We start from the raw sequence: 23,287 nt of genomic DNA, 5'->3' as shown, positions 1-23,287 counted from the left end.
AATGATTGGGAAGATCAGCTTCCCAAAATGCTGAACTTTAACTAATCTATCAATGTATTTGCTACATACGGAAAGTTTCATCAACAGCTCAGGGGAAAAATAATTGGGAAAAAAAAACAGTAATAAATAAATCCACCTAAGATGCAAATACAATCAAAGGCAAGGGCCATATGACCATGTTCTGGACACCATTCCTAAAACATTTGTCCAAGGCAAACAGATGGAACTTTGCTTCCCACTGTCTATTCTTATGAAACATTGTTTCCTCTTCAAAGTGGGCAACGATGTTCATTCGAACTGGATTCCTCTAGGAAGAGATGATGCGGACGAAGATAGTTAAGGGGAGACAGTGTAATTTCTCTCAGACATTGAAGTTGCCTGGAGGTGTCTCTAATACCAACATGCCTTACATTTCCAAGATAGCTTTGACATTTGGTGGACTTATGTGTAAACTGGAAATTCCAAAGGCAGAAGCAATTTCTATTATAGTGGATGTGTTTCCTGAAATACTTTAAAAACTATATAGTAGTGTAACAGGGTAGGAAATCATACAAGCCGCACATTAAAAGAAAAACCAGGCTGCTAAGATGGTCAGCAAATTGAACAAACTTCCATTTACTCAAAACTAAGCGTTAGTCTTAAATAGATGGTGTTTATCTCTGAGATTGCTCTTTACTTTTAGCGTCAAACGGCCTAAAACAAATCAACTACATCGTGATAAGATTTGATTTGAGCTTAAGGCAGACTTGAATGTTCATTTGTGTAGGTCTTCCCAGTTTATTTGAGTCTAATGATATTAGAATTATGCATGAGACCTAACAGATAAACCAGTCTCAGGATCAGATAGTTAAATGACTCTCCAGCATACATGATGCCTTAATGGCTTACTCTGTGTAAGTCAAGGTTATAGATTAGACATTAGAGTAATGAGGATTATCAATTCCAAGATAGCAAAGAACTGCCTAACCAAATATTAAATTGTGTTTACCAAATTTTGGCCCGTGAACATGCTTCGTATTGTAGTTCTCTGAAATGTGCTTACTACCACTGCCTTGCTTTGTTGAGCTCTGTAACATGGACCATCTTCTAGCACACTACAGGATTTATATTTATTTTGTATATTGTTGTTCACCAACTAGAATTTAGACTTGTTGAGGCAAAGAATTTTTGTCTCTTTGTTAATTGTTCTATTGCCAGAGTCTAGAATAGGATCTGGGATAAGATAGGCACTTACTATATACGCATCAACTGAAGGAGAGAATGAATGTAGAGAGGCAGAGAAGAACCCCGCTCAAAACTTCTTCACTCATCATCCCAGTATAGTGTGTAAGAGCCGATGATTAGAGACGAGGTTTTTTGGGTTTTGCAGGACAAAATGTAGTCTGATTTGGGGAATTTTCAAGATGCACTAGGATTAATTTTGACAATCCCCAATGCCTCCTGAACTGGCTCTTGACTTGTGGCTAGTTACACATTTAATGTACTAAAAAAGTACATTACCTGCCCATTAACCACAGCACTGGTGGACCGTGTTCTAAGATTTTAAAGTACTGTGGTCATTTTCTGTGGAAGCTTTTGATGACATGGCATAGTTACAGACACTAACAAAGTTACCCCAGACACATTGTGATCTTAGCTGGATCCGTAGCCCAGAAAGTATCATCTTCATTCATTGCAGTCACGGCTAGGTGTGGCCAGTAAGTTCTAGGCAAGACAACTTACACATCCTTTTCACTACTTCTACATATGAAATGGGTTAAAGCCTCAGGTAGTTCTCAAAATCTGCATTCGAGGAGCTAATTTAACGAAGTGTAAATAAGGTTGTCAATTTATGCCAGAAAACTCTATTTGCAAGCTGCTTTAAAATTGTATTTTGCTAAGCTGTGTCTTCCGAGTGTATTTTCATGGAGTGCCTACCCTATCATAGGCAATATTTATACATCTCTAAGGTAGCCTTTACAGCGGTTATCTCTGCTTAGTATATTTTACATGTCAGACTACCTTTCTTGGGAAATAGGTTCAGGGAGAGCAGTACAGGATCCTGGTCTCTTTGGGAATGGAGGGGTCAGATGGCCATTTGGAAAGGCTCTGCTTCACCTCTGCATGCCCAGTCCAATTTAGAACAGGCCAGGATCATGGAGGAGATGGGTATGTGTTTGGTTTCTAGATTTCAGTCAAAGCAAAGGAACAGAAAATGCCTCCCATTCTTAATGATGTCAGTAATCATGGTAGACAGGAAGAGAAGGGGCCAGAAAGCACTCCACGAACTGTCAGCGATCTTCCTTGTTCTTCCTCAACGCCTCCCATCTATTAGTCAGTTGAAAAAAAGGATAATAGATGAGAAGTTGTAGAAAACCATATTTTCTCTCAGAACTTTGTCAGATCTCCACAGGTCTTGCACCAGGTGAACTTGGCCCCACCTTGAAGAAGGAAGGAAATATGACAAAGCCTTGTTTCATGCAAATATCTTTGTAGGCTCATTTGCAATAACCTCCTTAGCTCAGGAATTGTCCAAATTTCTGCCTCTTGTCTACATCAGTTCATTTGATTTGCTCCTTCTTGTTTGCATTTTCCTTGATTTTCCCACCTACTATCTGTACCAGTAGCCTGAACTGAGGGGTACATACACCTTGGAGTAACTCCAGCGGACATACTGGCAAACATAGTTTTAAGAAAATACATTTCTAGATCCTTAACTTTTATTTGTACTCTCTCCTTAACTTAAACTGCGTTAGAATTCTCCTGCTGTCAGGGCGTTACACAGATTCTTTTTTTCCATTCCCTTTCACAGTCACACTTCTCATAGTCCACAAAAGAAAGCTTCCCTCTGCCTTGTCCTAAGTCTCACTCTTGTACATTTCCCTGGGTTGTTAACAAAACCTCGGGGCACCAAAGAAAGGCAGAGTTCGGAATGGAAACCGTCTGTGGGTGAACCCTCATTAATCAAGGCATGAGAACTTATTCTAGAGCTTCTTGTCTTTTCCTGTTTCATACATTTTGTGTTAAGGGCAAAATATGACATTAGAAACTGGCAAATTTTACTTGTTTCTGTGTATTAGCATTTCAGATACATTGTAAAGTGATTTGGCAGGAGTGAAGACAAACTTTCCTCTTCTACCCGCCAACTAATATTAAAGATTATAACACTTGTTAAGGGAGAGTCCATGATAGCAGCGCATACCCCACTGCAAAGTAATACTGAAGAGGGGTGCAGTCTCTGTGCCTTATCTATGTCAGCATAGGAATATTTGAGATTTGTTTAAAAAAACAGCTGAAAAATAACACTTCTCTCGTAATAAGGGCATCCTTATTCATTCTTCATTTTTACTATTCCATGTAATAAATCAGAACTTCCTGTAGGCTTTCATTTGCCCATGTCTTTTTCTGGGCCTCATTTGCATATTTTCCTGGTTCGAAGGTGGAGGAAGTGAAAATTTTCACATTTATTTTCAGCAGACTAATGTTACAATTTCACACACACGCACAATATGTATATAAAATAAAATTATACTTCTTCGTACAGGGTCACCAGAGCTTTATATATAAATGAATAAAAAATCAAAATATACTTTAGCTACCCTTTTTACATTATGCTTCATCTGTTATCTGTTACAGAATAATCCTACTCTTCCTTTGAGTTCTAGGAAGAAACATTATCATTTTTCTTTCCAGCATCCCTAAATGCTGGAACTTCGTCCATCCATTATATCCTCTTCGTGTGTATACCTGTTCTGTTTTTGTGATGGTCAGCTTGATGAGTCAGCTTGGCTTGGCATAGTACTAGCACTCAGTTATTCAAACAAAAACTAATCTAGGTGTTGCTATACAAATATTTTGCAAACGGGATTACCATCTACCGTCAGTTGACTTTAAGCAAAGGAGATTATCCTCGATAACCTGGGAGGCCTGCTCCGATATTTGAACAGCCTTCAGAGCAGAGCTGAGGTTTCCCTGAGAAAAATGTTCTACCTGTAGACTGCAGCAGCAGCGCATGCCCCCAGCTTTCCAGCCTGCCCCTCCTGATGGCCTGCCCTACAAATTGCAGACTTGTCTAGCCAGCCCTGCAATCACACGAACCAGCAAAAGCTATATCAGTTTTCTGGGAATGCCTTAAGAAATTATTACGAAAGGGTAGCTTACGGCAACAGAAATTTGTTCTTTCACAGTTCTGAAGGCCAGAAAACTAAAAACAAGTTGTTGAAAAGGTCACGCTCCTTCCAGAGGCTCCAGGGAGAATCTCTTCCTGTTCTCTCCCAGTTTCTGGTGACTGCAAGCATTCCTTGGCTTGTGGTTATATCACTCTAGTCTCTGCCTCCATTGTCCCATTGCCGCCTCCTTTTCCCTGTCTTCTTTTTCATGTTTGGTCTTAAAATTCCCTCTGCCTCTCTCTTAGAAGACTATATTTGATTGAACCTAGGGCTCATGGGAATAATCCAGGATAAGCTCCTCCTCTAAATATCCTTAACAAAGCCACATCTTTTGCCATATAAGTTAGTATTCACTCTTTTCTGACATAAGGTAACATTCAAAGTTTCTGGGGATTAGGGGATGAAATATCTTTTGGGGGGCCATTTTTTGGCCTACCACAGCCCACTCTCTTACTCCTCAAGATTCACATCTATCCCACTTGCAAAATATACTCACTCTATCCTAACGCACCCCAATGTCTCAAATCATTATAGCATCAATTCAAATCTTATCTAAACATCATCCATTTAAGAGTGCAAATATCATCCTCTAAATCAGTTAAATTAGGTATGGGTGAGACCCTGAATATTATCCATTTTGGGGCAAAATTCCTCTTGTTTTCTGGACCTGTGAATCTAGAAAATAAATTGTGTGTTCCCCAAATACGCTGGTGGACAGGCCTAGTACAGCTGTTACAGACCTTCCTGTTCCAGAAGAGAAGATAGGAGGTAGAGAGGAGTTACAGTCCCAACCAGTTCTGAAATCCAGCAGGGCGAACTCCCCGAGGTTCCGAGGCCCAAGAATGATCCTCTGGGACTCGAGGCTCTGTCCTCTGGTCCTGCGGTTGCTTACTCTTGGCCTGCAGCTCACCCCTCTGTGCCCCAAGTTCCGCCCTCAGTCTTTCTTCCTTGTTCTTGAATGGTAGCACATATTTGCATGTGAGTAGTTTTACCAGCCTGCTCTCTACCTGGAGAATTTTGGGAGTCCAACGAACTTTTTGTTTAACAGTTCCTTCCTCAATTCATCTCTTTCTTCTCACATTCTACCATAAGCAGCGATAATAAACCAGGCTGTTCCTTCGACACTGCTTGGAAATCTCCTCAGTCAAATAGCCAAGTTCACCGCCTATAAGTTCTTCTTTCCGCACGTCTGCAGGACACAATCCAGCCAAGCTTTCTGCCTCTAGTAAGCGATAAGGGTCTCCTTTCATCCACTTTTCAATAACATGTTCCTCATTGCCTCTGAGCTCCCACCAAAAGAGCCTTTCTGTTCATATTTTTCCAATATTCTCTTTATGGCCAGATGCATATTCTCTAAGATGATAGAAGGTTTATCTACCATAATCTTCATTTCCTTCTGAGCCCTAATCTGTTATCCAATCCCAAAGCCAATTACACCCTCTTAGGTACTTGTTATACGGCAACAACTCATTTCTGGCACCCAAACTTGTACTTGTTTCCCAGGGCCACCATAAAAAAATGACTACAACTGAGTGGCTTTACATAATAGAAATGTTCTCTCTCATAGTTCTGAAGCCAAAAGCATCAAGTCAAGGTGGGGGCAGGGCTGCACTCCCTCTGGCAGAGATCTAGCGGAGATTCCATTCCTTACTTCTTCCAGCTTCTGGGACTGCAGATGTCCTTGGCTTGTGGCTGCGTCACTCCAGTCTCTGTTTCCGCGGTCGCTTTGCCGCTTCCTCTTGTCTGTGTCTTCTCTTCTGTGTATCAGCTTCAAAATTTCCTGTACCTCTCTCTTCAAAGGATGCGTGTGAAGGCACTCAGGGCTCACCCGGAAAATCCAGGAGAAACCCTCCTCTAAATATCCTCAACTTAATCACATCTTTTGCACATTTATGGTAATATTCACTTCAAAAACTAGGCTTTCAATTAAATGGACTAATTTACCAGAAAAAAAAAATTCTCCTGATTATTGTCCTGTTTCAAAAGGAATATTTATTGTTTTTACTGATTCTCTTGAAGCATCCATTTAACCATGGAAACAACTAGTTTCTCAAAGAAAAAAAGAAAAAAAACTTGGCAAGGACTTCCTAAATTTTCATGCCTCAAAGTCTGTTTCCATTTGGGACAGAAAGAAAAATGAAAGAAGATTGTGGAGGCTTTCCATGTTCATTTCTTCTTTCCCAGGGTTGTCCTTTATCACCCCACAACTCACTATGTATTGTTTCCAGATCACTCAAGTTTTGTGTTTAACTGGGTATGTACAGTCTAAATTGTGACATTTTATAAAATATTTTGAGTGTGTGTGAGGGGGAGGGAAAATTAATTCTTCACAGCAAGGAAAGAGTAGATATTTACCGCTTTTATTGAAAGGATATTTGCCCTTTTTCTTCCCGGGAATATTCTGAAACACTTTTGAATATCACAGTCATTTTTAACAGACTAATATAATAGAGTCTCCATAGAATATTGCAAAATAATTAAGTGGAATATTGAAAGTGAGTAAGACAAGAATTGAAATGCCATACCAATTATATGTCCAAAAATAATTCTAAGTGATTTATTTGCAAGTCACAAACTTCGTTTTAAAATTGTTAAATGCTACTGTATGCAAACAGTGCTTTTCTTAAGCAATTACTCATAGACAGGAAAATAAATGCTATTAAACCAAGGATATCCGACTTCTGTTTTATTTCTTACTTCTGTTTCTCATGAGCCTAAGTAAGTAATCTGAGAGATTTTTCCTTCTATTGTCTGAATGATTTAAGTAATTTAGTTAACAGTCTTTTTATTATAGAGTCATGCCAGCAATTTCATTTGCTTAGACATTGTCTAAAGTGACCCCAGACAACATAAAATATCTAGAAGAAAAATACTAATTCTATAGGTCAAATGTGAAACATGCGGTATAAAATTCTAAAATAGCTTTACATGTTTCCATTGATCTTCAAAGTATGATTTGAATCAGAAGCTTACATTTGTATGCTTAATAATAGCCTGAAATCACACTCGTTTCTGACACAGCAGGTTTTTGATAGCTCTGTAAAAAACAGAACATCATTACTTCAGGCAAGGTGACAAGGATAATCACCTCCTATAATTCCTGTTTAATACCTGAATGCCAGGGAAGAATCATTCTGTCCTTGGTCCAAAATTTTTAACCACACTACATCATCTGCCCTCCAGAAAATATTTGTGAGAATTACTAGAGTGACTACAGTTCAAAAAGACTGCATTGGATTTTTGTCAGCTTTTGAAAATGTTGTAATTCAAAGTAATACTTGAACTGCTAGCATGCAATACTGAGTTTATAGCTTCCTTACAGTAGTAACTCTCCTCGGAAGTCTAGAAGTCTGATGAAATCTTTTTATATGCACCTTTTGTCAAATAAAGTGGCATCTCATGAAGAAGAATTTGAAAGCATTTAGAATAGGATATACAGTTATTTTTTTGCTTAAAAACTCATTCCTAAAATATGTGGGTTCTGTGAGTTTGTTTTCCTTAAAGTCCAGTTGTTCCTTTTATAACTGCTGATATTTTGTCACAAATGAAGCTTTATTAATAAAGTTAAATATGAGCAAGCCTTCACATATAGCATGACCTTGGGTTCGTTTCTTTAGTGTGTAAAGATGATAGATGTTGTCTCCGTGTGCTGGTTACCAATAGAACTTGACTACACCTGTGTAAATCCTGTTGGCACCAGGCAAATGCTGCCTCCTGTTCTCATCATGTACATGTGCTCAAGCATGTGGAGTATGTGTTTTATGTCACATTTTCCTTCTTCTCTTCCTGATATTTCCAAAGAAAGAAAATCATGTATGTACTGAGAATTTCTTTTGAGATAAAACATTGCTGCAGTCCTACGTGGGTAATTATATTGTTGATGAGGATTTTTAGAAATATTCTCATTCTTTAACCCTTCATTACTGTCGTTCATCCTTCAGCTTCTTGATGCCTATCTCTAGGACCTTCTCCTCATGCAGAACCTTTTGAATTTCTAGCATTTGATCCCATATAGACCATAAGTGATTCAGGACAGAGTTGATCTTGCTCTGGCCTCTGGTCATGGGACCTCACCCTTCCCAAGGGGAATTGCATCCAGTGTGCTTTCTTGTGCACAATGACTGAGGAGCAAGCTCAAATGATTAGTGATTGTAGCTCTGAAGAGATTAATTTTCTCATTGGACATTAATTTATTCATTGGAATATATAGTATAGACGTAAAAATCTCTGCCTCCTTGAAGCTTATATTCTTGTGGGAGAAGATAGAATCACAACAAACAAAGAATAAACCTAATAGTTTCATAACAACGGAAGTTGGTAAGTGCAAGGGAACGAAAGTAAAGCCAGACTGTGGAACAGACTGTATTAAAATTGGTGTGTTCGGAGTAAGCCTTCCTGAGAAACTAAGAAATGACATATGAGCCAAGACTGAAGAAGATTGGGAGAGAAACTTTGCAGATATGTGGGTAATAGCACTCCAGGCAGAGGGAAGAGCCAATTCAAACCCCTGAGGCAGTAGCAAGCCTGCTCTCTTAGGAGCAACAGGAGGCCAGTGTGATTGCTGCAGAGAGAGAAGGGTGAGGCAGTAGTGAGATTAGTGTAGATGATGTCAAAGAAGAAACTGAGCCAATTCACAGAGGGCCTCGTAGGACAATGGAAGCAGATGGATCATCATGTAACCAACATTCTCCCAAAGGTTTTGAGAACTTTGGTTCAAGAGTAGCTGATTGAAAGCATACATTTACCTCATTTCTAAATCAAGTTTCCACTGAAAAAGAAAGAAGAAACATAAATTTAGAAAACCCCCAGAAGAAGCACTAGAAAAAAACAAGGACACCATTAATCCTACAGAAATTGTGGAAGATATATGGTAGATGAGACCAACTTGACTGTGAAACCCATTAGTGATAAGAAACTAACCATTTCTTGCAGGCAGAAGAGAAGATCTTGGAAAAGGCAAGGGTGTTTTTCTTTTGTTTTGTTTGTTTGAGTTAGAGTGGGCAGGAAGAATGACTCTGGGAAGGCAGCAACATTTATAAAGAACGGTTGGCAAATGCCCACTCCTCTTAGAGGAGCTGATGCATGCAGGCACCCAGAGTGAAACCATAGTCCAGCTCATGGCAGTGGGGGAAGCCCAGAGCATTACAGCTCATGTTATGTATCACCTAGGTGCCCAGTATCCATGTTAAATGCTTAGGGGACAGGAGAAGTTAAGTAGAATAATTGTGGCAGTGAATGGAGCACTTTGTAGGTCTTACTTAAATCTATTAAAACAAAATTAATGTTACTGTATCACACATATAATGTATTTATTGCACATTATGGGGTACTGATAATGTGTTATATAAAGCTTAGATAATGGCATGATAAATCATACTATAGCAAAAGTCAATATTAAATGTTTGATATCACAATGAGCATATGATATAAATCTGTAATATAAATCTGGTTAAAATAGATATATAAGGATATTGATAACTTTGTTATCAACAAAAAAGTACATGCTTTTCGAATCTCAATAGAACATGTTTAACAATTGTCTCTATAATAGAGCATAAAGAAGAATCCAATTCAATACAAGGTCTATTTTGACCATAACAAAATAAAGATATCAAATATAAATATTTTATATATTATTATACTTTATAAAATATGATATATAATGAAATAAATATTAAGTGATACTCAACCCCAGGTCTTACATCATAGAGATTTTAGAAATTAAGTTCAAAAACAAACTACAGTGAGAAATTTACATTAGAAAAATCTATGATATATGCATATATATTTTTTAAATAGAACACCCTAGAGGAAAATTTAAAATAAATAATCTAATCTTTCAGCATTAGAAGATAGAAAAATATAGCAAAACAAAAATATAGTAGTGGAATAACATGTTCAACAAATCTGAGAGTAATTATTATTAAAAGTAAAAAAGAAAAATGGGGCCAGAAGTTAAAATGGGGTGGTGGAAGGGAGTCGTGGTGGTTTTAGCGATGATGTTTGAAGTGTTCCCAGCAGGACATATGAAGAGTTTAAAGTTTTATAGTACTCTCTTCTTAACATAATTTTTTGCCCTAAATCTCATTAAGTAACAGCAATACTTCTATTTTTAAATATGTCTTTTCCCACAGACATGTTAACTGTGACCCCGCATAATCATAGTACATGCACCCCAAATACTTCAATGTGTAAAATGAGGAAAACTTAAATACAAATAGTCAACCCAAAGGAGAATGGAGTAGCCTGCTGTCAGCACTGAGAAATTTCATTTTCCTATGAGTAAAAATGTCATCATGTAAAAGCTTAAGAAACAATTTGCAAATTAATTACAACTTAATTTGCAAGATAAGTAAAGCAAGTTATTGATAAAAAGTTGTAAAATATGGGTCATCTTCCATTTTAAATCCACTTTGGATTTTTTAGGCAAATCAAAGATCAATTATGTTGGAAATCATGTAAATTCTACCCATATATTTTCTATCTACCAGCTCTAAAATTTATGCTCATAGCAACACACAGCAGATGTTAGTTGCTGTCCTAATTGTTTGGCACATACAATGATGAAAAGGAAAAAAAGATCTCTTGTCTTCAAAATCTTACATTGTGTGTGAGGATGGCAAAAACGCTCAGATAATCTGGGGCTGATGATAAAGAGGGGCAGGGCAGAGGATTGCTAGAGCAGAAGGGGGGGTCAGTCAGGCCTCTGCGAGGAGGTGATATTTGAGCTGCTTCACATAACATGAATATATAGTGAAAGAACATTCCAAGCAACAGGAGCAAGCAAGGCCAAGCTTTCAAAAGCAGAAAGCTCCCGTGTGGTTAGAGCAGGAACATAAATCGACTACAGTGTCCTGAGTGTGTGAGTGAGGGGCAGAGTGGTGGTGAGAGGAGAGGGAGAGAGTCAGAAAACCAGGTTAGATGTAGACACAAATTAGTTCACACGGGCCTTTATGACAATGTGGGGAACTTAGATCTTATTCTAAATGTGATCGCTTAGAGAGGGCTATTGAAGGGGTTTCAAAAAAAGAAGTGTTAAGATCTCACATACATTTTAAAATATCACGCTTGGAACAAATTATAAAGAAACAAAAACAGAAGCAGGGAAAACAGACAGAGGACCATTTCAGGTGGTGTAAGAGGACATGGGGTGAGATGGCTAGGATTAGGGTAATGACAAAGGAAATACAAGTGGACAGTCAGGATATATTTTGGTATTAAAATCAGTAGAACCTTCTGATGGCTTGACTATGCGGGGTCTGGAAAATGAAGTTACTAAGGATGATTCGCAGGTGTTTGAGTTGAGAATCTTTGTTGGTTGTGGTGAGTTGGTGCCTGGGGAAGAATGAAGAGTTTCACTTAAATTAAATTTGGGACACTAATCTGATACCCAAATCTTCACATTATTAACAAATCAGTCATACAATCAAATAAATGTCACTTTGTCGTTTTAATTAAGAAAGAAAATACAATCTATTTTATCTAGTTATGTTATTAATTAATTTATATTTTTGTCATTAAAATAAAATCTGTTTAAATTTCTTGTCAAGTGGTTCTGTCTCATTCCCTATTCAAAGAGGATGATTATTGATAACACCTCAAAGACCTGTTTCTGGAACCGAGTCACATAAGACAGTCTTAGAAAATGGTCCCCATACAATGTATTATACGGAGATGCAAGTTATGTCTCTTCCTAATGCCTCTACAATCTATTCAGAGGAGAAGATTTCAAAGCAATTCTGTAGCCATGCTGTGTTATTACACTCATTTCAGCTGAGAATACAATGTAGCGACTATTGTATTTTTATGATTTTACTACCCTTTTATATGCTTTTAAATGTCACTTAGAAGATGACTATGGAGATTGCCAAAAACTTCAGCGTGAAAGTCACACCCTTTGTATTTTTTGAATCAGAATAGATCCAAGGGAGTATCCTTATCCCCTAGAAATTAAAAATATTGACCTAAATTTTTGTGCACAATCCTAATTGGTATACGTGAAATTTTCTTGAAGTCCTAAGAGAAAAATCATTACCATAAAAAAAAAGAATATTTAGGAATAAAGAAAACTTAGTTGTAGATTGAAAATCATCACTACTTGCATGCATTTAGGGAAGGCATAAATCACTTGATAGTGTACATGAAATAGAAGATAAGTAAGAGGTCATACTACTTAAAAGTAGAGTAGTTTACCGCAAGTGAGAATTACATTATAAAACTGCCAGTAAGTTTATGAGATCTTATATTTTTACTTTATATTTTTTGAGACAAACCCAACAACTCATTTTTAAAAGATTGTTAAACATACAGGTGCAGACTGTATTACCATATTTTATATAAAATGCAAATTTACTATTTAAATAACTTTATTCCGATTTGACTGAAATTTTAATTATGACAAGATGATATTTTTCTTCACATGCATTCAGAAGAAATTAAGGTAAATAAACTAATATGGAACTTTTTTCAGCTCACAAGTACTCAGATATATCTTCTTTCTAAATTAAAATAGCTTTATTTTTTTCTGATTACTTGTAACACAGACTGAAAACTGGAAATAAAGAAAGAGAAAAGAATAAAATAAAAACAGTCAAGAAATCTCTTTCCAGATAATACCACTGCTATATAATCACAAATATTCAGACATCATATATGCATATAGATTTTCCTTATTGCTACAAAATCAAATCATAAAATATTTGCTCGCTCTTAATCTGTTCTTTATTCATTGTCAATATAGACATCTTTGTGGGTTAATACATGTCTGCCTCATTCTTTTGATATGTCACAGAGGATTTATTTATAAATTGTGTGCCATAATTTATTAATGTTTTAGTTCATATACTCTATCATTCACTGTCTCTCTTTTAAGACAAGAACAAGTTAAAATTACAAATTGCCTTAAAATATATGCCGGTTTGTGGAGGAAAGAAATTTGTTAATGATGTAAAGTAATTATAATAACTATCGTTTATTGAGTACTTTGTGCTAAATTTCTTCTTAGAAAAACTTCCATGAGATATTTTTGTGTTATTAATCCCATATTAAAGATGAAGAAAGTGAGGTGTAGAAAGTTTAAGTAACTTTTCTGCAGTCACCCAGCTAGGATTCAGCTGCAAGTTCTCTGAGCCAGACGCTCTGAACTATTGCTGTATCATTACAGCGTGTTTGGGTGATGCGTGGATTGTCCATTATTGGATAGAGTCTCATGAATAATGGTGAACTAATTCCCCAATATCAAAATTCATACATTCTTAACCTCCAAATACAATACACTAGTAGAAATAATGCTCAGCTTCAGTCAAAGCCCTCTTCTTGGCTGGGGTTCAAACATGGCTATCCCTGTTTGGTACTCTGGTGGGAAGTTCTTGAAACTGGCCAGTTCAGTGATCGTTCAATGGCTGCGTCCTCCAAAGAGGAGCAAATCTGGAACATTGGAGTTTGTCTGTAAGATGGGACCCTGGCCACCCCAGGAACTATGTCCAAGCCCTAGGGAGGGAGAGATGGTTATAACAGTTAACTGAACATGCTCTTTCACTAAAATATTATACCCGTAGAATATTGCTTTGAAACCCAAGGAATAAAGTAAACCCAAGTCAGGGAACAGAGGCCTGTTACCCATCTTCTTACTAACACTACATGACTATCTGTCATTCAGGACTTCAAAACTATAGAGCCATTTTAATTGATCAAGGACTTCAACATGCAGTTGATGGCACTAAGTGCCTGAAAATATTGGGTGCTGGAGAGGAATAACCCAGCTGGTGCCCCTTGGTAGAATGGTCTTGTTCAAAACCTATGTCCTGGGTCCCCAAGGACTTTAGAAAATTCTTAGGAGGAGAACAAAAGTTGGAGGATCTGAATTGGCCAACAAAACATGAATGATTAATATTAACATTAGATATTATCGTGTTTATCAACATTAAAACATTAACAAATGTGTATTTTCAAGACCTGAAGTACAGTAGAATAATTAACAGAGTGTCCTAGACAGCCATTAGTGGAGCTGATCTTTGATGGAAGGAATTATTCCACCAAAGAAGTATTCTACTGTCTTCTGAAATCTCAGCAAACTTTTTCTTGATAAAAATGCCCTGCCTGCTTGCAGACATAATTTGATCAATTTTATGTCAAGAGAATAAGTTTTCAGCTCTGCCTCAACCATTAACTGCATGATCTTGCAATGAAACACTCATATGCCGTTCCTTAACTGAAAAGTGCAGAAAAGAAGTTAAATCTTTCTAACTTGGAGGACAAATTATCCTGAAGTAAATAGTAATTTATGAGCCTGGAAGAAGCTCTCATAGACAAACTGGTGAAAGATAAAAGTGACTTTGACGTTATATTAACAATTACCATATGTCTTATACCTAAAGAACATTATAATAAAAATGATACCCACCTAACCCCCCTGTTGGGACGATTGAACAATGCAGGTAAATCACACTAATGCTCAGGGAGTGCTTAAAACCTGCAAAATACTGTTTTAAGCACCTTCTGTAGAAATTCATTTAGTCTTCATTAAAAATCTGCAAGATATGGACAAAAATTATACCTAGACTAGTAATAATGATAACAGTAGATCTCATGGAGCACTGACAGATGAGCCAGATATTGTTCTAGGTAACTAGTGACATTTTTATAGAGAGGAGAACCTGGAGCACATAGAAGTCACGCAGTTTCCTGGATGCCTGCTAGGCGTCCATGGAAGAACCAGGTTAGCCATCTGCGGCCATCTAACCTGAGTTCCACAGCACCTCAGGAAAAGTGCTCCACCACCGTGGATTTCTATTATTATTATTACTGCTCTTCCTATTATTACCACATGCCAGACACTTCTCCCATATTTTTGCTAATCCTGTCATTCAACAAAAGGCCTAACAGATTATATACGTCTGGGCCACACAGCACAAAGTGTCAGAGCTGATATTTTCAACTATGTGACCCCCCACCAAAGTCCATGTACTTCTCTGTATGTGAGACTGTCTTCCCACCAAAGGAAACGCTCTTATAACAGGAGTCCATTCTAGCAAGTACAGCATGGTGGGAGACAGGGAGAGAGTGAAATCATGCAGCATGTAATTCTTCCTCCTCGCTTCAGTCAGAACTAATTTGTTTTACGTGCTCGACATATTTATCTATTGTTGTTCTTCAAAAGATTGCATTTGGAAAAATAGAAGTTTCTCAAAAAAAAAAAAACAACAACAAGGAATTATAGGCTTTCTCCATTAGGGGAAAAATACATTACTTCCCACCATGTTCATATCATCTATTTGACCAACTTACCTAAGTTTCCAATTAGTTTTCCTCATCAAAACATAATGTCTGTCCAAATTTAACCTAGACCTTCACATTTAGCTCCAATTTCTATTCTGAAGGTTAGAATTTGCGCACATCCAATTAGGAGGATGATTCAGTTAATCATCCTGCCCTCTGGGCTCATTGTATCAGTGATAATGACTATGGTCAGTGCTTTAGATAAAGGCATCTATCAGTTAGATGATCGATAGATAGATAGATAGACAGACCAGTAGGTAAGTTGCCTCACGTACATTCAATTTTAGAAATTCTCAATATCATAATATATAAAGGGACAATGATAATCATCCAATAATAACACCAATTTGTTTATAAAGATATTGCTCCCTCATACCCAGAATGTCTACCAATGTTTAACTCTTACAAAACAAGAATATATTTACAATAAGAAAAATCAGCGGGAACTAAGTCTATTTGAAATGCTTCAATTTTTCTATTAACTATTGTGTTGTCTAAAAATACTTCTCTCTCAGAGAACTTTCCCTGTTGAAAACAACTGATGATAGTTTTAAACACACATTCAAGCACATATTTCCCATAAATCACCCCAAAGGAAAGCACAGAATGCGGCTTTACCAAGTAAAGCAGCATTTCTATTCGCAAAACTTAGGTGGTAGCCTGGAATCCTCCCACTCGTCTTCAGTGGATGGCCATCACTGAGATATTCATTAACATCCAAAGACTGAGCCTCTGCATGGAGAGTTCCATGAGCCTATTTGAATTGACAGTTGGCTGATTAAGTAATGAGAGGAAAGGCTTTTCAAGAATGTGAGACACCCTTCCTACCAGGCTTGTGTGATATGTAGCTAATTCAGATTTTAGGTTTATTTACTTTTATTATGCTTCCTTCTACTTTGCCTAAAGCTTTTCAGGGCCTATATATCAAATTCGGTTAAGATGCTCATCCAACGACATAAAATCATCTCCCTTTAATCAAATACTAGTGATCTACCTCCTCTCCGAGGCCTCAGCAGGAGCATTACCGGGTGTGTGTGCTAAGATCAGAAGACTCCTTGAATATGATTTATGTAAATGGATTCAATATTGAAGTTTCAGGTGTTTCTATGTTTGGATCACTTCTCAGAATGTGCTGAATAACTTACAATAGAACATTCTGAGTCATAGAGTTGGCACTGTGTCATGAGCTACAGTTAGATTCCCTGGCAAGTTGCTGACTACCTTTCCTACAACCCATCTATTAAATTAAAAAGCATTATCCTTCAAAGACCTTTCTATAACTGTATTTGCACATTTATTATGCAGAACACCTCCCTAAAGCTCTTGATATTGTCAATACAAAACTCTCAGAACTACTAGATAAAGGCTATTTGAAATATTTATCAAGCCAGCACTGTCTGTGCGTTCCTCTAGAGACCCTATTTGAGGGAGCAGTATGAATGTAAGTCCTTTATTGCTGTTGTCCTTGTTAAATCAATTGTAGTTGACAGGTCTCACTCTGAGTCATTTGGCCTCAAGATCCCATGTGAAGAGTAACGACAATAATCATTGTTTGTGATAGAATCATTGCTTTCTGATGTGACATAATCAACAGCTCTGGGCTGTATCTTTATACCTCTCAAAATACAATGTACTTGTCATACAACTTACAATTTCTTTCCTTAGAAAACAGGGTTGTTTTTCCCATGGCTATCATTATTTTTATGTTTCAGGCTAATGTGTATATTGTTAACTGGAACAGGAACAGGCAGTGAAATAAATCATTTGGACCAAAAAGTATTGAGTTGTGCTTTCGTATATTCTGCTTCTTAATAGTTAAAATATTTAGGTTATGGTTCATAATCCTGTGTAAGTTAAGATATTAAATTTTTCAGAGTTGGAAGTATCTGATTATATGTGATACAAAATTTAAAATAAGTAGGTATTGCCAAACATGATGTTCTCCTTCCGCATTTGCTTACATGTTCCTGGAGATCAGAGACGGGCACAATGTTGGTGTTGTCACACCCTTGTATTTCTACTTAGTGCTAATCTGTTCTGACTTATACAATTCTTACAATTATAAACATTACTTCATTAGCTAGGAATTTCTTCATATTAAGGAAAAAACAATTCCATATCAGAGAACTGAAGGATGCTTTATCATCACATAAACCCTCAGTCTGAAACTGTATAAATATAATTTAGCAATATTTATATCAATAGTACAAATTTATCTTTTCCTATACACATTATTCCCCTCTTATCTTACTCCATATAATACGATAGAAACAAAGCAATAAAGCAAATAGGTTTTCAGAAGGCAGCCCAGATTTGAGTATCTTCCATGAAAATGTACAAATTCTTAAAATTAGAGTGCTTTGGTATTACATTCTTGTGGAGAAAATTATTTTAAGGCAAGTAAGCACTTCCTAAGAAAGAGATTAAAATATATCGCTGAAACCATATATGGTAAATTTCTTTTATCCAGTCATAAGGCTTTTGGAGAAATTGATCAATACAGATACTGCCTCAATTCAGCGCCATTTCTTAGACTGACTCCAAAATTATACAATGGAACTAGATGTTACCATGTTCATTTATTTTTCCTTTTTCTTCGCAGATCTTTGCTCTGGCTTGCTACAAAAATAAGCTTTGCCAAAGCTTTCAGTTGGGAAGCTCTAAGAGGGCCCTTGACTCATTAGGATGAATTCCTTCAATTTCTACCTTTGTTTTTCCACCAGAAAATATTATCTACTCAATATATATAATATAACTCATTATTCCTACAGCAAAAGTATCCAAACGTCTGCGGGCTCTACAGCACAGGCTTGTGTCTTTATGTTGCATAGACTTCCCTCAGGCATCCAGATGCCTGATCTGATGAGGAGTCGGGGCATCATTCAGAAGTCTTTGCTGTTGGGTCTTTATAACAACCCATGGTAGAAATTTACTACTTCAGATACTACTTTTACTGATTTAAAATTATTTACCTGATGAGAAAACATAAAAACTCTAGCCCAGTCATTTTAATTGAAGTGATCCCAGTCATTTGTTAAGTTAATAATATTGATTACTGCACTTCTAACTTCCACTGTAGCTTTTTTGATCAAATCCAGTGTAAAAGCCTTCTGTTTTTTTAATGAGACAATCAATGTCAAACCTAATTCCTGCAACACATTCTACTGAAAATATACACAGATAGTCTAACAAATTAATCTTTACTCATTTTGTATTAATTATTATGGTGGCTATTTAAAAATAAATGCAAAAATATTTCAGTCGGTTATCTATTTATCAGTTTTGCTACATTTTAAGGTAAATTTTGAAGTAATCCTATTTTTTATGTACTTCTGACTATAAACTTCATACTGTTTAATCTTACAAGTTCAAATCTTCATAAGCATAAAACTAAATCTATTATCTCTTAAACTTTTCATGATTATACCTTTCCTTACTGTTTATTAAATGATTATAATAAGACAACAAAAGCGTTTACCATAATGGACAAAAGTAAGGAACTGGTCCTGAGAAATACTTCCAGTACACCAAATTTGGAGTCTTCCAGTAGCCTCCAATTATTTTTTGTTACATTAGATTTAATAGTTTGGGAGTACTTGATATCTGTCCATTAGAAACTAAAGTTTCATAGATAAAAATTCTAACAGTCGAGATGTACCATCTTTAGCCATAAGTGGTTTACCAAATTCTTGAGCAGAGTTGATGATATTTTTGGAGGGGTCTCTGCGTGGCTCAATTTCTTTTAAGATCCAAGCCTTTGAGCTAATACACATGTTAATTGTTTTGGATGATGTTATAAAAATCTATGTGACTCATGTGACTTGTATGTGCATATGTATCAATACACAAATACATACAAACAAGATGCAATGCATTGAGGGGATGTATTTTAATGAGGGAAAACATCCAAAGGAGAGTAACTTACAGTAAAAGCCTATGACTAGAAAAGCTATTCGTTTATAAACAGCAAATGAGCTTTATAAAGTGTAAGAAACACCTTACTCTTAGGCATTAATTGAATCTTAACTAAAAATAGATTGCTTGTGATAAAAGAACAAAGTCCAGGTCTTCGTATCACTAATACCAATTAACTAGTATAAATATTAGGATGAATTTATAAGATTAACATTTCTCAACTGGACAATTTCACAGTCAGTGAGACATCCATAACCTGACGTACTTTCCTAAAAGTGCAAGCTTATACCCTGAAATTTTAGCATCTCTTTCTTTTTTAATAAGTTACTCTTTAAGATTTAGAAAGACTTAGTTCAAATTCAAGGGAAAACAAACTACTAGCTTATTTTTCTTCAATAAACTTACTAAATCTTAATTCTAAAAAATGAGTGAGATAGTAATACATAAAATGCTTACCAAGAGCACGTATTCTAAAATGAGTATTTTAGGAACAAATATCTCATCTTATCAGGCATTTTTATTTGACTTGCCATCGCTTATTTATGGAGGGACTGGACTTTGTAGGGAGCAGGGGCATTTTGTACATGGCAGCAGACAGAAATATGGTATATCAATATACGTGTAGATATAGGTAGTTTGGAAGACTTTTTTCATGGGAAAGGTAATGAGTTCCAGTCAAGTGTTTTTGTTTTCTCAATGAAAAAATAAAGTCTTTGATGACAGTAAGGGAAAGAAAGTTCTGAAAGATTTTAGAGCAAAATGTGTCATGATCTAGACTAAGGAAGCAACTTACTGGGCAATAGCAGCAGGATTTCTAGGAGTTTCGTGTGTGCAGTGGAGTTTCGTGGATTTCAAACTGCAAATTGCCAGTTTAGCTTTTTTACTTTCTCTAGCAATTTCACATTGTGTGATTCAGACGGGGCAAAGGTGGACAGCTGAGTTCAACTAGAGAATAAGTGTTTCTTCAAACCCATATAACAGAGGAAGAGAGAAAAGAGGTGGTTGGGGGTATTTTCTAGAAAATGATTAATAATGATAGATATTTGATTCTAACCTATACAAGGATGAAATTGGAAATTAGAGGAAGTTTGGTAGATTAAAACCAAATAAATTGGTGAATTCAGTAGACTTGAGTTTCTTAATTCCAGGTTTAGCTCTAATGCTTGACACACAGTGAGTTAATTAATGATTTTGTGTGAATCTCACCTCATAGTTATCGTTGAAGCCTCCCTCCGTCTTCACCCCCGATACAAAGACAGTCTGGGAAACTCTTTGCCAAACAGATTTAGCCATATTGAGCAAGTGAGAGCATGAACTTGACTGAGTCTTACTAAAGACCCTAAAGAGGACAGTTAGGCAAGAGTTCTTAGAGTACTTTTGGAGGCTATTCTTAGTCATAGTTTCACACAGATGTTAATAAGTTAGATATGGACAGGGATTGGTCTGAAATGGTAAACAAGTAAGGGGTCGAAATGGACAATGTTCTTGTCTTTGAAGACATGAGTCTATGTGAAAGTATAGCACTGTCATCTTATCTTGGGACACAGGAGTCTGAGAAAGCTAGCCTTAAAATAGTCTGGGCTTACACAATTTGTCTAACATACCATTTGGTAAAAAATAAATCAGTCTCTCTTTATAGGTACTCACACAACTTTTCAAATTAAACTTGCTCTCACATTTCTCACTATGAATTCTATACTGGTGTGAAAATAGTTCAAGAAGATATCACTTTATTGGGAAAATTGTGTAAGTACTCATGATCAGTTACAGAAACCAGAGATAATTAAATGAAGACTAGGAAATGCTTTTATCTAAAAGTCACCATAATTGGATGGTGACTTTGGTAGTTGTCCGAACTTTAAGTAGCATTTAATACTTAAGCACAGTTATGGCAATTCAATGATAGTGAAATAGTTACAATGCCCACAAACTTCTTTTCACATTTTAAATGGTTTACACTAATTTTAAGCAGCAGAGCCAAAGTATTTAGTGTGACATCGTTTCAGAAGAATTGTGTATAAATGGTTCTATGTTTCAATATCATAGCTATGAGAAAGCATAATCAGACACATAAATAATGTCAAAAAATTTAAGATCATTGAGATGATATGACAACTCAGGTTCCAAAGCCAATTTTACTAACAGTAAGTCCATGGGTACAATCCATCTGGATATCTAGACTTGACGTATAATCTAATTCTGACAATATGTAATTTAATTCATACTGTTTTTCAAAGATACACCAATAATCGAAAAGCAGACATGGGGCAAAAACTGCTAATCATGTGCTTGTAGTAATGGTGCTGCTACTCTGAGATTGCTGCGAATCGCCGACTTCATCATATGACCTCATATGCAGCTAGCTTTAGAAACATTGATATATTTTGCTTTTGAAACGTACCGTTAGAAAGTCTCTTTTTAAAAAGCAATCACAAACCTAATAACAGAACTTCTTACAGCTCAGTGAAGACATGTGAGCAAGGACAGCATTCTCTAGAGAGAGAAAGAGAGAGACATGGTGAGAAGAGAGAAGACTAGAAAAGGAGGAAGACAAGAAAACCTCCCTTTCCAGCAACGTGGCTTTTTGCAGATGAGTAAGCATCAATCGTCCTGGAAGTAATTCTAATAAATATTTAGAAAATGCTGTAAAATATTAAGGTGACGTCACATTTTATTCTGAGATGAATAATATCAATAGTGTAGATGACATTATAAATATTTCCTTAAACTCTTTAGAACTCTTTAAACGCAAAGGAGGGACTGGCTTGTGTAACTACACTTGAAAGCCCAGACAACAAACCAAAACTAAGCAAACAATTGACAAATTTAGTTTGGATTGCCTTAGTTGTGTTTTATGTAACAATGGCAAGACTAGCAATTTAACCTGGTGATATGAAAAATAGCTATTCTAAAATGTACGTAAAAATTATTTACATGTTAATCAATGTTGTGGCCTTTCGTGTACTACTTAAAATATTTGTGAGCAAATGTTACTGAAAATCTTCCAGTACAATGACGCGAGTGTTTTTCTTAGCAGCAGTGAATATGTATGTAGTAAGTAGTTTTTAGCTATGTGTTTTTTCAACTTCTCTTTTGTGCAGTTTTGCGAGTTAAGCTACATGAACTGTGAAGATCGACCCTGAGCTTTTCTTGCTCGTGCTGTGGCAAATACCTAGAATACAATATGGGCTCAATAAATAACCATTTATTTATGAACAAGAATGAATAAATAAGTGAAGCAATCAATCAACCAACGGGGAGACTTGTAAAGTTATAGGCTGGACACAGTATCAATTTATACCCCTACCTACTTTAACAACCTCATTTCCCATGAAACTATGATAAGCACCCTATGTCCCAGCCGCACCATGTTACTCGCATTACCTGCATCCAACTCCTGGGTGAGTTATGCCTCAGTGCTTACCTAGTATGCTTGACAACCTGAACAAATCATTGTTAACACCCCTCTCCTCTTTATGACAAAATTGATTTTAATAAAAATCATGTAATAATATGAACAATCACATTCTTTGCCTGTCTTCCTTTGTTTTTAAAAAAATAGAATTCTAAAAAAGTTAAATTTGAATATATACCTTTTGTTCAAATTCAGCCAAATATATATATATATATATATATATATATATATATATATATATATATATTTAGAAAGATTAGCCCTGAGTAAAATAGGCTGTCAAGCCTCCTCTTTTTTTGCTGAGGAAGATTGGCCCTGAGCTAACATCCATGCCTAACTTCTTCCATTTTATATGTGAGACGCCTGCCACGGCATGGCTTGACAAGCGGTGCATAGGTCTGCACCTGGGATCCAAACCAGTGAATCCTGCGCCACTGAAGTGGAACATGCAAACTTAACCACTGCGCCACCAGGCCAAATATTTCTTGCATGAACTAAATTTGCATTTACAAAAAAAATTGCAAATCACGCT

General features: G+C 36.3%; 1 long non-coding RNA gene across 1 annotated transcript in view; it reads left to right on the top strand.

Annotated features, from left to right (window-relative positions):
• LOC138919304 (uncharacterized) overlaps nucleotides 1–22,864 on the top strand; it is a 28,223-nt gene extending 5,359 nt beyond the window's left edge. Inside the window, exons 2-3 of the long non-coding RNA XR_011429369.1 lie at nucleotides 21,800–21,934; nucleotides 22,442–22,864. This is a non-coding gene — a long non-coding RNA (uncharacterized lncRNA). The remainder of the gene's footprint in view (nucleotides 1–21,799; nucleotides 21,935–22,441) is intronic.
• Nucleotides 22,865–23,287: the final 423 nt, after the last annotated feature.

Source organism: Equus caballus, chromosome 20, assembly GCF_041296265.1.
Source record: "Equus caballus isolate H_3958 breed thoroughbred chromosome 20, TB-T2T, whole genome shotgun sequence".
NCBI lineage: Eukaryota > Metazoa > Chordata > Mammalia > Perissodactyla > Equidae > Equus > Equus caballus.
This window is presented reverse-complemented; position numbering and strand designations above follow the sequence as displayed.